Below are 13,690 nucleotides of genomic sequence, written 5' to 3'. Positions count from 1 at the left end.
ATTCCTTAATGTTGATACATTTTATATTTACAGGACAATGGACCATCAACCAGTAACAATGTCTACTGATACAGGTATTAAGTTTAAAAATCAATTTATACTAAAACATTTAAATTAGCTTAATTATTTTCAAATTATGGTACATGATCACTGTAAAACAAAAGAAACAATCACAGAAATGCATAAAGGATAAAGAAAAGTTCACAGAAAATTTATCTTTTGAAAGAATAATTCATGGATTACCATTTCTGCACCATCTCTCAAGACATTTTACTTAAAGATAAACAGTCTTACATTAAAGGATTCATTGCACACATCCTATTCTATAGCCTACTTTAATTCATTAGGTAAAGAACACCTTACATGTATATATCTTCACATGTCATTACAAGACCCCAGTGTATACTACATTCTATGTATTTCTAATAAACTTACTTAACCTTTTTCCCTATTAATAGATACTTGGTTTATTTCCATTTTTTCAATTTTTAAAACAAACTATTTATAATACAGTGATCAGGACAATCCATACTTCTTCACTACAATGCTCCTTACTCCAAAATCTTCTCCAGAAAACAGAACAAGTTTATTCAAATATTTTAAGTGCCTATTATGTTCTACTCACTGTTCTAGGCAATCTAAGTTCCAACAGTGTAAGGACTGATTCTGTTTTAGTCATTGCTTTATTTCCTGTGTTTAGTGATTGTCTGATACATAGTAGACTATCATATATGTGTTGAATGAATGGATGATTATGCTTCTTCATTCACCCCTTCAGTATTTTAAGTGTTGACTTTGAAATTAGTTCAGTTTTCTTTCTTTCTTTCTTTCTTTCTTTCTTTCTTTCTTTCTTTCTTTTTTTCACTCTGCAGAGTAATAAGCCTTTAAATGTCTATCATTCACAATTCCGGCTCACTAAGGGGAGTCAAGGAGATGAATATGGAGGAAGAAACAGTACTATAGCATCAGCTTTTGGAACCTCTGCTCAGCTGCATTTAAAATGTTTAAAGTTCCTTTTGAGCTTCAAAACATCATCCATAGGAAATGTGAATCTATCTAACAGCTAGCTGTATGTTTTCCTTTGGTCTAACATTTCCATGGAAAAAGAGTAGTAACACTCTCTAAAAGTCCAGCTGGCACACACAGAGAAACCTTAAAAATCCAATTAAACTACAAAATTATGATGAATTCATAAAAGATTTATTTTGCTTTTCCAGGAAAATACTTTGAGAAAGAGAGAAAAAGACCACTGAAATACCAAAAAATAACAAAATGCTTATATTTATTTCAGCTTGTAAATTTACCATAGATCTGCTGAGAAGCCTTATTTAGAGGTTATACATGCCTATTCTGTTTTCTCTCATTTGGAAAATCCAGGTACCACAGAGATTAAATTAGAATCACAAACCTGGGAAGAACCTTGAAACATATAGAATTCAACCTTCTGCCTTTTACTCATATACACTTAAGCCAGTTTACGTACATAAGCCATGTATCCACAACAAAGAATTACCCAGCTCACAGTGGGTATGGGGACAGGAGATGTGATAAAGAGTTAAGGTGGAAGTCTGGGAAAAGAAATGTTAAATCATTCTAAGAATGTTTTCATTAGAGAAAACTGTTTAGAGGAATGTCATGATCCAACTTCCATTTTAGTATGATCTCTCTAGAATTTATGCTCGAATGTTAAATGCATATGTTAAATATATATGCTTGAATGGAATATCCAAGTTGATTACGGTCAAGTATTTTGCCTCTTAATTGGTGAGAACAACATACAAAAATTTAGTGAAGTAGGATGCTGGTTTGTATTAGATTGTAAATACCTTTTCAACTCCAAAAAGCATATGCTACCAATCAGGGTATTTTTATAAGCACACCCTATTATTATTATTAAAATATACACCCTATATATTATTATTTGATTGTAACTTCAAAAGAGTGTATCATGATTTTATGACTCTTTATATCTCCACTATTTAGAATACACAAAAGGTATTTAATATTCACTGATGGCACTGAAAATATAGATATTTATCTAGTCCATTTAAATAGAATTTCATTACCACAAAAATTTTTCAATATTAAAATATATATAAAAACATATTACCACATTTGAATAGATAACTTAGACATCAATGTTCATAGCAGCATTATTCACAACCCAAATGTCCACTGACAGATGAATGGATAAACAAATGTGGCACATTCATAAGATAAAATATTATTCATTCTTAAAAGAATGAAATTCTGATACATGATATAACACGGATGAACCCGAAAGACACTATGTTAAGAAGACAGTCACATAAGAACAAATACATGATTAAACTCATAAGAAGAGCCTAGAATAGTCAAATCCATAAAGATAAAATAACAATGGTTACAGGGGTTACAGGGGCTGGAAGGAAGGCAGAGTTAATGTTCCATGAGTACAATAGTTTGTGATGCTGAAAAAGTTCTGGAGACAGTGGTGATGGCAGCACAACATTGTAAACGTACTTACAATGAGTTACAGTGTAAGTATCTACACCTAATGACATACTTAAAATGGTTAAATGGTAAATTTTATGTTATATATATTTCACCACAATAAAAAAGGACAAAAATATTATATTACATTACTTTATGAATGACTTGCCCAAACATTTTATAAATGTACAATCACAGAATTCTAATAGCTCTTAACATTAAATTATTTTTTCAAAAGGAGTAAAAAATAAACATCCAGTTCTGTACAAATCTGGTTTCTTTAAAAAACAAGTACCAAAAAGAAAAAAACCAACCCTTGAAGAAACAAAGTTATTTTTTATTTCAGCAATACCAATAATGCATGCAATTATTCTTACTTTGCAAACCCTTTGCCTTATGACAAAAATACTTAAACATAGTGATAATCAACATATCCATATGTTTTAACAGTCACACATAAATTCATCTCCACTTTCTCAGCAGAAACTTGTCTGCACTTAAAATGATTTGCAATTCAGTTTTTATTCTATTTTCTTGTATCTTTTTCCTTGCGGGTAAAAACTATGCATACAGAGACTATTTCCAACTTTCTGCAACATTTTCAAGGCAGATAACAAGCAATCTAATACAAAATATAGTTTGTCAAATAAAATGATAAACTGGGAATTCTTGAAAGTGATTAACATTCTGTATGCTAAATTATTTCCTAACCTTTGGGAAATGTATAAGAAGATAAGTTAGAATTTACATTCATCCCCACATGTACAAAAGCTGACACAACTGCTACAAGACAAAAAGGCAATAAAATTTTTCCTAATTATAAAAATGATTCACATTCAAACAAATCCAACTGAAATTCATGGAACTATAGAACATTCTTAAAAATTCAAACTCCCTAATTCAATACAATATACCACACATACATCAATTTCTTTTCTATTCTATGATGTCAAAGAAATTACATTGATTTAACACGTAGTTAAATTCAACAATATTGATTTAATGTGTAACTCATTTAACATGATTCATTAATAGGACTCGACCTCAATTTACCAACTAAACTTTAATATTGGTTAATTAATTATTTCTCTGGCAGTTACCAAACTAGGCAGTTTTCAGTACTGATTAATTTTCCAAGATCTGCCCACATAACTATTATTGTATACAGAAGTGTCAGTAAAAATGCAGTTACCTAAGACAAAAATAATAAAAGCAAAGAAAGAGGTATATTCAAGTGTTTGACTCCCTTAGTGCCCTATGCATAACTGTTCTAGAGGTAGCTATTTCAAGTGACAATAAATCATTTGATCAACAATTTCCCTACTTTCCCAATGAAATACATTAAGCAAAAATTAAGTAAACTATTGTAGAGTCCTCCCATAAAAACAACAACAACGACTTAGAAATGTATTTTTCCTTATTATGTTCTTCTTAGTATACATTCCTAAAAATACATTGTGGATCTTGTGTCCAAAAGATCCATCCAGCAAAATTCATATATTTATATAAGTTTTTAACAGTTTAACATTTACATTCAGATTCAACAAAAATTTCTTAGACTACACTAGGAACTATAGTCCAACCACAGCTTTATAAAATGGGTATTAATGATCTCATGTTAAAGGAAAATGAGGCTCAGAGAAACAAAATAATTTGATCTCACAATCAGTAACTACTGAATTCAAGAGGTGGAATCCAGATATTACTGATGCCAAAAGGAAGGAGGAAGAGAAGTAACACTTGTTCTGTGTCAGACATGACCCAGGCACTTGGCACACATTTTGTTATTTAGTTCTTACCACTGTTTTGTAAGGTAGACAAAGTCTCCATTTTGAAGATGAAGAAAATGAGGTAAGAAGTGATTTGACTTGATCAAGGTTTGTTCAGAAAATAGGAGCTAAGACAGGACAGAAACCCTGGGATTATACATTGACAGATTTTTGTCCTCAAACCATAACTGCGATCCAAGGAGGGAAGTTCATTTGACATGTTGTTTTATTTTTTTGTTTTTATGGTTTTTTTTCTATCTTCTTTTTTTTTTTTTTTTTAGAGAGAGAGTATCTGAGTGGAGGGTGGGGGTGAAGGTAGGGGGGCAAAGGGAGAAAATCTCAAGCAGGCTCCATGCCCAGTACAGTGCCCAGCATGGGGCTTGATCTCACAACCCTGAGATCATGACCTGAACCAAAATCAAGACTCAGATGCTTAACCAGCTGAGCCACCCAGGCGCCCCTGTTTTCAGTTTTATTTGTTTTTTATAGAAAAGGAATTCTGTTGGTAATCCCTGTAAGGTCACTATCATGAGTCTACCAGGCAAACAAAAGATAGCAAAGACATGCATTTAGCATGCAAATAGATGCCAACCCAATAATTAATCCAATAATCTAATAGGAAAACACAGAATGCCTTTTGTCATTAGAATAGCTTTGCTAAGAATAAGACCCTCTTGAACCAGGTACCAATTCTTAAAACACTACTTTGAGCAACAAAAATGAGAATTAAAATTTAGACAAAGAAGGTGAAATACTACTCCTCATTCTACCCAATGCTCCTACATTCCACTAATTGAAACCTATGATTCTGCTCCTCACTAGCATAACTCGACAGGAGAGCAAGATCAGGGAGAAAAGGCTGGTCTCAGAATGGGAAAGAAACACCACCATTTCAAATATAAAATCAAATCTAAGTCATTTTCCTCTCTACTTGAGAAAGTTCAGCAATGTATCACTCAAAGTATCTGTCTTCTACTAACCTATAAAACTGTCTAAAATCCAGTTAGAATATTCTCTTCCTTTACAAATTCTCACCTGTCTTTTCTCATCTGCTTCTGTTATTACTCAAAATCTACTAAAAAAAAAAATAATAATAATAAGGCAGTCAGACATCTAGAGCTCTTTTATTCAGGAGCAAAATCAATAATTATCAAATACTGGCCAAGGCATGAAGGATTCATACTTCAGAATAATTTTCATATTTTGCTACATGGAACCAAAGAGTTGTATGAAATATTTCTAGTAGCTAATGAATGAGAGAGAATGCCAGGTAGGTTTCACTATAAAACTATATAACTCATATATACTCATTCATTATGCCAAACTGGAGGCCAGAAAAATGTATAACAATAAAATCGAAGTTCTAAAATTCTTACCCTAGAATATGTAAGAAGTAGAGGGGAGGCAGGTGATAATTTGTTGTATTTTTTTAAAATGAGTCCTCATCTTTCTTTTCTCTGATCTCGTTTATGATGCAATCCTACAGGAAACAAATTAAAGTCTAAAATGAACTCTGAAGTTTCTGAATAATACCATTTTCATTCCTTTTTTCTTTTTTAAAGATTTTGTTTATTTATTTGAGAGAGAGAATGTGTGTGTAGGAACAGGGGGAGGATCCCAGGGAGAGGGAGCACAAAGGGGGTGGCAGAGAGAATCTCAAGCAAACTCCCCACTGAGCGTGGAGCCCGAGGTAGGTCTTGATCACAAGACCCTGAGATCATGACCTGTGCCAAAACCAAGAGGAGGGCACTTAACTTACTGAGCCACCCAAGCACCCCTACCATTTTCATTCTTGAGAGGAATGTGTATTCTGCTATTGTTGGATGAAGTAATCTACAAATGTCAATCACATCTGGTTGACTGATGGTGCTGCTGAGTTCAAATATATTCTCACTAATTTTCTGCCTGCTAGATCTGTCCATTTTTAAGACAAGAGTGTTGAGACACCCAGCAACAATAGGGGAGTCATCTTTCTTTTTGCCATTCTCTCAGTTTTCCCTCACACATTTTGATGCATACATATTAAGGATTATGTCTTTCTAAAGGATTGACCCCACTGTCATTATATAATGCCCCTGTTTCCACTTGAAGATTTTCCTTGCTCTGAAGTCTGCTCTGTCTGAAGTTAATAGAGCTATTCTGGCTTTCTTTTGATTAGTGTTAGTATGGTATATCCTTCTCCATTCTTTTATTTTTATTCTGTAGGTGTCTTCACATTTAAAGTGGGTTTCTGTTGACAATATATAGTTGAATCTTGTCTTTTGTTCCACTCTGACGGTCTCTTTTAACTTAGTATATTTAGACCACTGGCATGTAAACTAATTACTGATATACCTGGATTGATATCCTCTCTATTTGTTACTGTTTTCTGTTCATTGCCCTTGTTTTTGTTCCTATTTATATCTTCTACTCTTTCTCTTTTGTGGTTTTAATTAAGGATTTTTATGAGATTCCATTTTCTCTCCCTTCTTAGCGTATCAATTATACTTCTTTTTTCACTTTCTTTTATTTTTGCCCTCGAGTTCACATTATACATTTACAACTAATCCAAGTCCATTTCATGGGTAGTGAAGTACAAGTACCTTATAACGAATATTCTTAATTCCTCTTTCCCAACCCTTGTATCATTGTTGTCATTCATTTCACTTATATTTAAGCTACACTCATTGAATACATTGTTGATAATATTATTTTAAACAAATTATGTTATCTGTAAGGTCAATTAAGAATAAGAAAAATAAAAGTTAAAGTTATTCAAAAGTTATTTTAAAGTTATTTCCCTTCACCTAGTCTTTCTCTAACGTTCTCCCGTTTTTTGTTGTTTTTTTTTTTTTTTATAAACATATATTTTTATCCCCAGGGGTACAGGTCTGTGAATCACCAGGTTTACACACTTCACAGCACTGACCTTAGCACATACCCTCCCCAATGTCCATAACCACCCCCCAAACCCCCTCCCCCCAGTAACCCTCAGTTTGTTTTGTGAGATTAAGAGTCACTTATGGTTTGTCTCCCTCCCAATCCAATGAGGGCGATCTGGCTGCAACATCTGTCACCCCATTGATCGCCAGGGTTGATTCGGTTGATCTGGCTGGCTAGGCGGGTGTCCCCTTCCTCCCTCACAGCTCCATGTGCGTCCCTCCCGAAGCTGCGTGCTCGGTTGAAGAGGACGAACTTCCCTGATAGAGGAGAGGACAGTTCTTCGGTCAAGGGTATATGAGTAGCTGCGCTCCCCTGCTAGAACCTCCAAACAAGCTCTCAACGTTTTCCCCTTTTTTAATGTAGATCCAAGTTTCTAGCCTATACAGTTTTCCTTCTCTGAAGAATTTCTTTTAATATGTCTTATAAGGCAGGCCCACTAGCAACAAATTTTCTACATCTTTGTTATCTGAGAAAGTCTTTTTTCTCCTTTTCTTTAAAGCATAATTTAGCAGGATACAGAATTCTAAATTGTTGGATTTTTCTCCCAACACTTTATTCCACTTCACTCTTTTCTTGCTTGTATGATTTCTGAAGAGAAGTCAGATGTAATTCTTACCTTTGCTTCTCTATAGATAAGGTGTTTTTTCCCTCTGGCTTCTTTCAAGATTACCTCCTGTCTGATTTTTTAAAGTTTGAATATGAAATGCCTAGGTGAAATTCTGGGGACTCTTATCCTGCCTGGTGTTCTCCAAACTTCCTGAATCTGTGGTTTGGACTCTGATATTAATTTGGTGAAATACTCTGTCAATATTGCTTCAAATATTTCTTCTTTTCCTTTTACCCCTTCCTCTCTTTCTGGTATTCCCATTATGCATATATTATACCTTTTGAAATTGTCCCACAGTTCTTAGTTTTTTTGTTTTTTTTTTTTTTAATTTTTTTTAGGCTTTTTTCTCTTTGCTTTTTAAATCTTTTTTTTTTTTCTTTTTTAAGATTTAGCCATTTATTTGAGAGAGAGAGTGGTGGGGAGGGGCTGAGGGAGAAAGAGCCTCAAGCAGACTCCATGCTGCACACAGAGTCAGACATAGTGCCTGATCCCACAAGCCCAACATCATGACCTGAGCCAAAACCAAGAGTTGGATACTCAACCAACTGAGCCATCCAGGTGCCCCTCGTTGTTTTTTAATTTTAGACGTTTCTACCGACATATCCTCAAGCTCAGAGAGATTCTTTCCTCAGCTATGTTCGGTCTTCTAAGAAGCCCATCAAAGGCATTCTTCATTTCTGTCACAGTATTTTTTAATTTCTAGCATTTTTGTTCTTTCTTAGAATTTCATACATTATCAATCTGTCCTTGCATGCCGGCTATTTTCTTCATTAGAGCCCTTGGCATATTTGTCATAATTGCTTTAAATTCCTAGTCCGATCACTCCAATATCCCTGCTGTGTTTAAGTCTGATTCTGATGTTTGCTCTGTCTTTGTAAACCATACTTTTGCTTTTTAGCATGCCTTGTAATTTTTTTGTTGGAAGCCAGACATGATACACTGGAAAAAAGGAACTGTGGCAAACAGGCATTAGTAATGTGGGGTAAAAGAAGTGTTCTATGATTAGGTCTCGGTCTTTTAGTGAGTCTGTGCTCCCAAGTTATGACCTTCAAAAGTTCTTCTCAATCCTCCAGCACCACCACCTTCACCATCCACACACACACACACACACACACACCCCTTAGGACAAAGAGGATGGCTAGAGGAGGAACAGGATGGCTGGAATTAGACACTTTTCTTCCCCTCCACGGAAGGCTAAAATAGCCTAGAGTTGGGTATTACCCCTCCTCCAGGTCAGTTAGGCTCTGATAACACCATAAAAGGTTAGACACTGACAAAATAACTTTTCTTTAGGGCAAATCTTGTCAAGAAAAACAGAATGCCTTGGCATATTTCAAAATGATTGATTTCCCCTTCCTATGTAGGAAGTACCAGGGCACTTTTCTCTAATTCTCTCTGTGAAGACATGGTAGAGCTGGAAGTAAAACCATGAAAAATGTGGGATTCTTATACTTGGGCCCCCCTAGAGTTTCTACCTCAGACTTACCACACTGAGACTCTGGCAATTCATTAATTACATTTTAGGTTTTTTCCCTACCCAGTTCTGGTTTCCTTAGAGGTCTCTACTCCTATGCTCTGCTAGAATAAGTTGTCATTCTCTGTATTTGCCTGTCTCTCCAATTTGGGGACAGCAGCTAGCCCTATGACCTCACCTCTATGAAAACTCTAAGAAAGCTGAAAGTTTTCAATTTGTTCAGATTCTTACTTACTGTTAAAATAGAATAACTTGCATGCCAAAAACCACTGAAAAATCTCCATTTTCAATTTTTACCTTCACATTTTGCTAACTGATAAAGTGATATATAACACTCTTATGCTATTAAGGAGAGAGAGAAAATAGAGATCTGTGTTTGTCTCAACAGCACATAAATTACCTAAAATACAACTGATTGTAGAGTTCACCCTATAAGTAATACCAAAATACAAATTATTAAATAATATACTCCATCCTTTCTTTCTGAAGCAATGAAAACACATATATAATAACAAATTATAGGGATAATTTAGATCCTGAATTATGATTACAAACTAAAAACAGCTCCTAAATAAAGACCTAAATATTAGATTTCCATAGGGGCTTTTCAAAAAAAAATCTATCCGTAAAAACTGTAATTCACTGGTATCTTTGCTGCGCAATTTGCAGAAAAATAAAGCCTATTTCTTAATTCCTAAATAGAATGATAATATCTTCTAAACGAACTTAAGTTTTCATATTCTTCCTCTGGAGGAAAAAAAAAATCAGTAAAAAACTAAAATTTGTCTGTGAAATCTGACATTTGGATGCCAATTCCCAGCATTTGCTATTGCTGTGCAATTAACCTTTATCAAAATTAATTTACTTAGAAAATCGTAGTCCACTGTATGATGCTGTCTACTGTTCTCATAACAAGAAATACAGCTAATTTTTTGCCAAATTACACTGTAAAACAGCTCATTACTCTTTATATTATTGACTTAAATTTTATTCAACTGAGTTTTAACATACTTAATCAAATGCATGCTGGTTAAATAAGATGAAAATATCTAATTCACTCTAAGAAATTTGAAAGCATGTTGCAAATAAGTGCCCAAACATAGCAAGAATGTCAGACTAACCAAACCCAAGGGAACATACTAGCAGTATCTTCACTTCACATAAATATAACTTTATTTTATTATTATTGTTTCCACATCTGTGATATATTAGGTACAATACACATTTCTAAGCCTTTAATATATTGAACAGATGGTGAACCATTACAAAATTAGGAACAAGGGTAACATCTTAAGGAATCATTAATAATCTTGCTCTTCAGCCAGAGGAGAGCCACCAAAGTTGGATAAATACTTTTCTTATGAGGATAATGAGGAATTAGGGTGAAAGACATAGGAAATGATTTGGGGATGGTCACAAAAAACATTGGGAAAAATGACCACAGTAGCTAGTTAAAAAAAAAATATATATATATATACATATATACTAAAATATATATATATATATATGAAGAAAGAGTAATATATGAAGAAAGAGTAATTGACCCCAAAAGAGGTCAAATGAGAATGAAGATGGACGCTTGTGAAAGAAAGGAATGCTCTGAAAGTTCCATTCTTAATTTGCTTAACATAAAATATATTCTTGAGACCCCACATTCCTGCAATCCCAAAACAAATTCAGAATCAAACTAAAACTAAGACTTAGTAATTAGCATAGTTTCTAGCTAAAGTAATAACTAATAAAAATGGAGCCAATTATGTCAGTTCACAAAAGATAAATGAAAACATCAAAAGAAAAAACCAAAAAACAAAAATTACGATTCTCTCATTATGTCAAGTGGTTATATATATGTAAAAATAAACTATCCAGGTGAAAATGGCTGCGGGAACATAATCTAGCAGACAGAGCTCAGAATGTACTCCTGCTCCAAAAAAAGTCACATGATTTTTAAGGAAGTCCCAGATTATCTCCAGAGCTGAAATAATGTAGTATCAGTATAATCTTTTGAGGAAAAGTGATACAGCATCAATAAATAATATAGTGCTTTCTGGGTGAAGGAACACTACCTACCTAAAGAAAAAAGGATTTTCTAACGTTCAAAGAGAAAAATTTGATTTATTAGTAAAGTTATTTCAATATTAACTGTGAAAAACGGCTTACCTTCCTTCCACTAGAACGTAAACTGACAAAACCACATGGTATTTCCCAAGGAAGATATTATTGCTTGAATCTGGGTCACTAAAATTATCACTGTGCAAAATGAGAAAAAAAAGGGATAACGTTAATTACCTACAATTATGCATTTTCTTTGTTAACATGAAACATATCTCACGTAATATCTCACAGGCTATTCAAATGAGATACATGTCCCTACGTTTGAAATCTCTAGAGAGCTCCTCTGAAGACTGAACACATAGTTAAAACTATTTAAACAATTCCTGATCACTAAATGTGAACAAATTTTCTTCCAACTAAAAAAATTCTTTTAATATTTACTGTTCTCACACCACTTTATTTTTTCCTTAACAACATGGAAGTTCAGCTATACAAAAAGGCTCACTATTAAAAACAAAACACACACACACAAACAAAGGGGGGATATTAAACAGCTTCAAGGACAAAAACATGCTTCACACTAGATCATATTTACAGTTCCTCATCTAGAATTCAGCTAACATCCAACTGCAGCAATCAGCCAAGCTTGGCAAATTAAAATAACAGTAATTTTGACAGATTATCTGCTATAAATATTCAAATATGGGCGTTTATGTACATGCAAGGGTCTCTATATGCCAATCAAAATGCTTTGTTCAGGATCCTAAAATTGAGTTTTTTTCACCCTTCTTTCCTGTAGGAATCCCCTAAGTCCTTAACTTTCATTTTAACTCTTTCACCTTAGCTGATAAAGGGGCCAATTATTTCTCTATTCATAGCCTGAATTATCATCCATAGCCTGAATTAAAAATTTAAGGATAATATTCATATCAGACAAAAAGAAAGTACTTAGAATCTTTGAAAATCGAAGTCTGTAAAGAAAAAAAGAAAGATCCAGGAATGAGGATGAGGTGGCTGCAAAGCGAGAATCTGGAAGGATGGCAATTGAATAAAAGTTTAATGTTTTACTCATGTGGCCAGGTATGGCTTGGTAAGTAAAATCCAAATGTAAAGAGCATTTAACAACTTCATAAATTTGGGCTGCCTTCAAAGTTCCATTAAGATAGACCACCATTTATCTGGGGGCACCTGGGTGGCACTGTTTGTTGAGCTTCCGACTCTTGGTTTCAGCTCAGGTCCTGATCTCAGGGGTGTGGGATCCAGCTCCACACTTAACATAGAATCTGCTGGAGTGTCTCTCTCCCTCTCTCTCTGCCCCACCCCTGGGCACACACACACTCTCTGTCTCTCTTTCTCTCTTTCTCAAATAAGTAAATAAAATCTTTTAAAAAATAAAAGACATAAAAGATAGACTACCACTTATTTGCATCAAGGCAAGACCCTACACTTTGAAGACAAGTATATGAAAGTGTCAAAAGTGGGGAAATGCAATTAGTATGAAATTCAAACCAAATTCAATTTTTGAAATCCAGAGATAGCTCTATTTAATCAAGAATAACAGCTCTAATGAAGGCAAGATATCTCATGCATGAATTTATTAATTGTCCTCCTATCCTATCTCCTATTAGTCAGTTCCCCTTAAACATGTATGAAATTACTGAAAAGAACCCAGGAAAACTACACGTGATAGACATGTCTCTGCATCCAGAGCAGACGATGCAGTCAAACAAAATTATGGACAAAAATTCAACCTATTCAGAGGCATATGTCCTTCTCTTTCCACCTGGAAAGAAACAGCTTATAAATCTCTATTAAGATTGCTCAAAATATTCCTAGAAAGTTAAGCTTGCAAGAAAACTTTTCCTTTATGATCACTCACCATTCAACCACTCAAACCCAGGTCCAGCAGGGGATGTAAGCCAGAACAGTGGTTTTCAAAGCGGCAAAAGGAGATGAAAAGTCTAATCTAGGGGCAGTAACTTAAGCCTCCCATTGGAGCTTGTCAGAAATGCAGAGTCTCAGTCCCTATCCAGGGACAGACTGAATCAGATTCTGCATTTTAACAATCCCCAAATAATTCACATAGGTATTAATATTTGAGAATCTCTGCAGGAAGATTAGAATGAGAAAAAAGGTATAATCTGTTCAAAGACTGGTTCTTACTGCAGACCATTGTCCAATAAGCAATCAATTTTTAAACTTTGGTTTAAAAGCATCATTATTGCTCCCACAATCTTTGTACTTTATTTTATTTAAGATTTTCTTTATTTATTTGAGAGAGAGAGTATGAACAGGGGAAGGGTCAGAAGGACAAGCAGACTTCCTGCTGAGCAGGGAGCCTAACACAGGGCTTGATCCCAACTGAGCCAGTCAGGCACCCCTATGAAAATC

General features: G+C 34.3%; 1 protein-coding gene across 5 annotated transcripts in view; it reads right to left on the bottom strand.

The window, feature by feature from the left end:
- LOC111159793 (fucosyltransferase 8) overlaps positions 1-13,690 on the bottom strand; it is a 294,732-nt gene that overhangs the window by 176,253 nt on the left and 104,789 nt on the right. For 3 of the 5 annotated variants that reach the window (XM_022522412.1, XM_022522403.1, XM_022522438.1), the window contains exon 2: positions 11,405-11,494. The exons of 1 other annotated variant lie outside the window; for it this stretch is intronic. The gene's annotated coding sequence lies outside the window, so the exon portion shown is untranslated. Of the gene's footprint in view, positions 1-5,617; positions 5,796-11,404; positions 11,495-13,690 lie in introns of those variants that run through there. One more of the 5 variants, XM_022522429.1, reaches the window with a different exon arrangement.

The sequence above is a fragment of the Enhydra lutris genome, unplaced genomic scaffold (assembly GCF_002288905.1).
Source record: "Enhydra lutris kenyoni isolate GAN:26980312 unplaced genomic scaffold, ASM228890v2 scaffoldscaffold4, whole genome shotgun sequence".
NCBI classification, from domain to species: Eukaryota; Metazoa; Chordata; class Mammalia; order Carnivora; family Mustelidae; genus Enhydra; species Enhydra lutris.
This window is presented reverse-complemented; position numbering and strand designations above follow the sequence as displayed.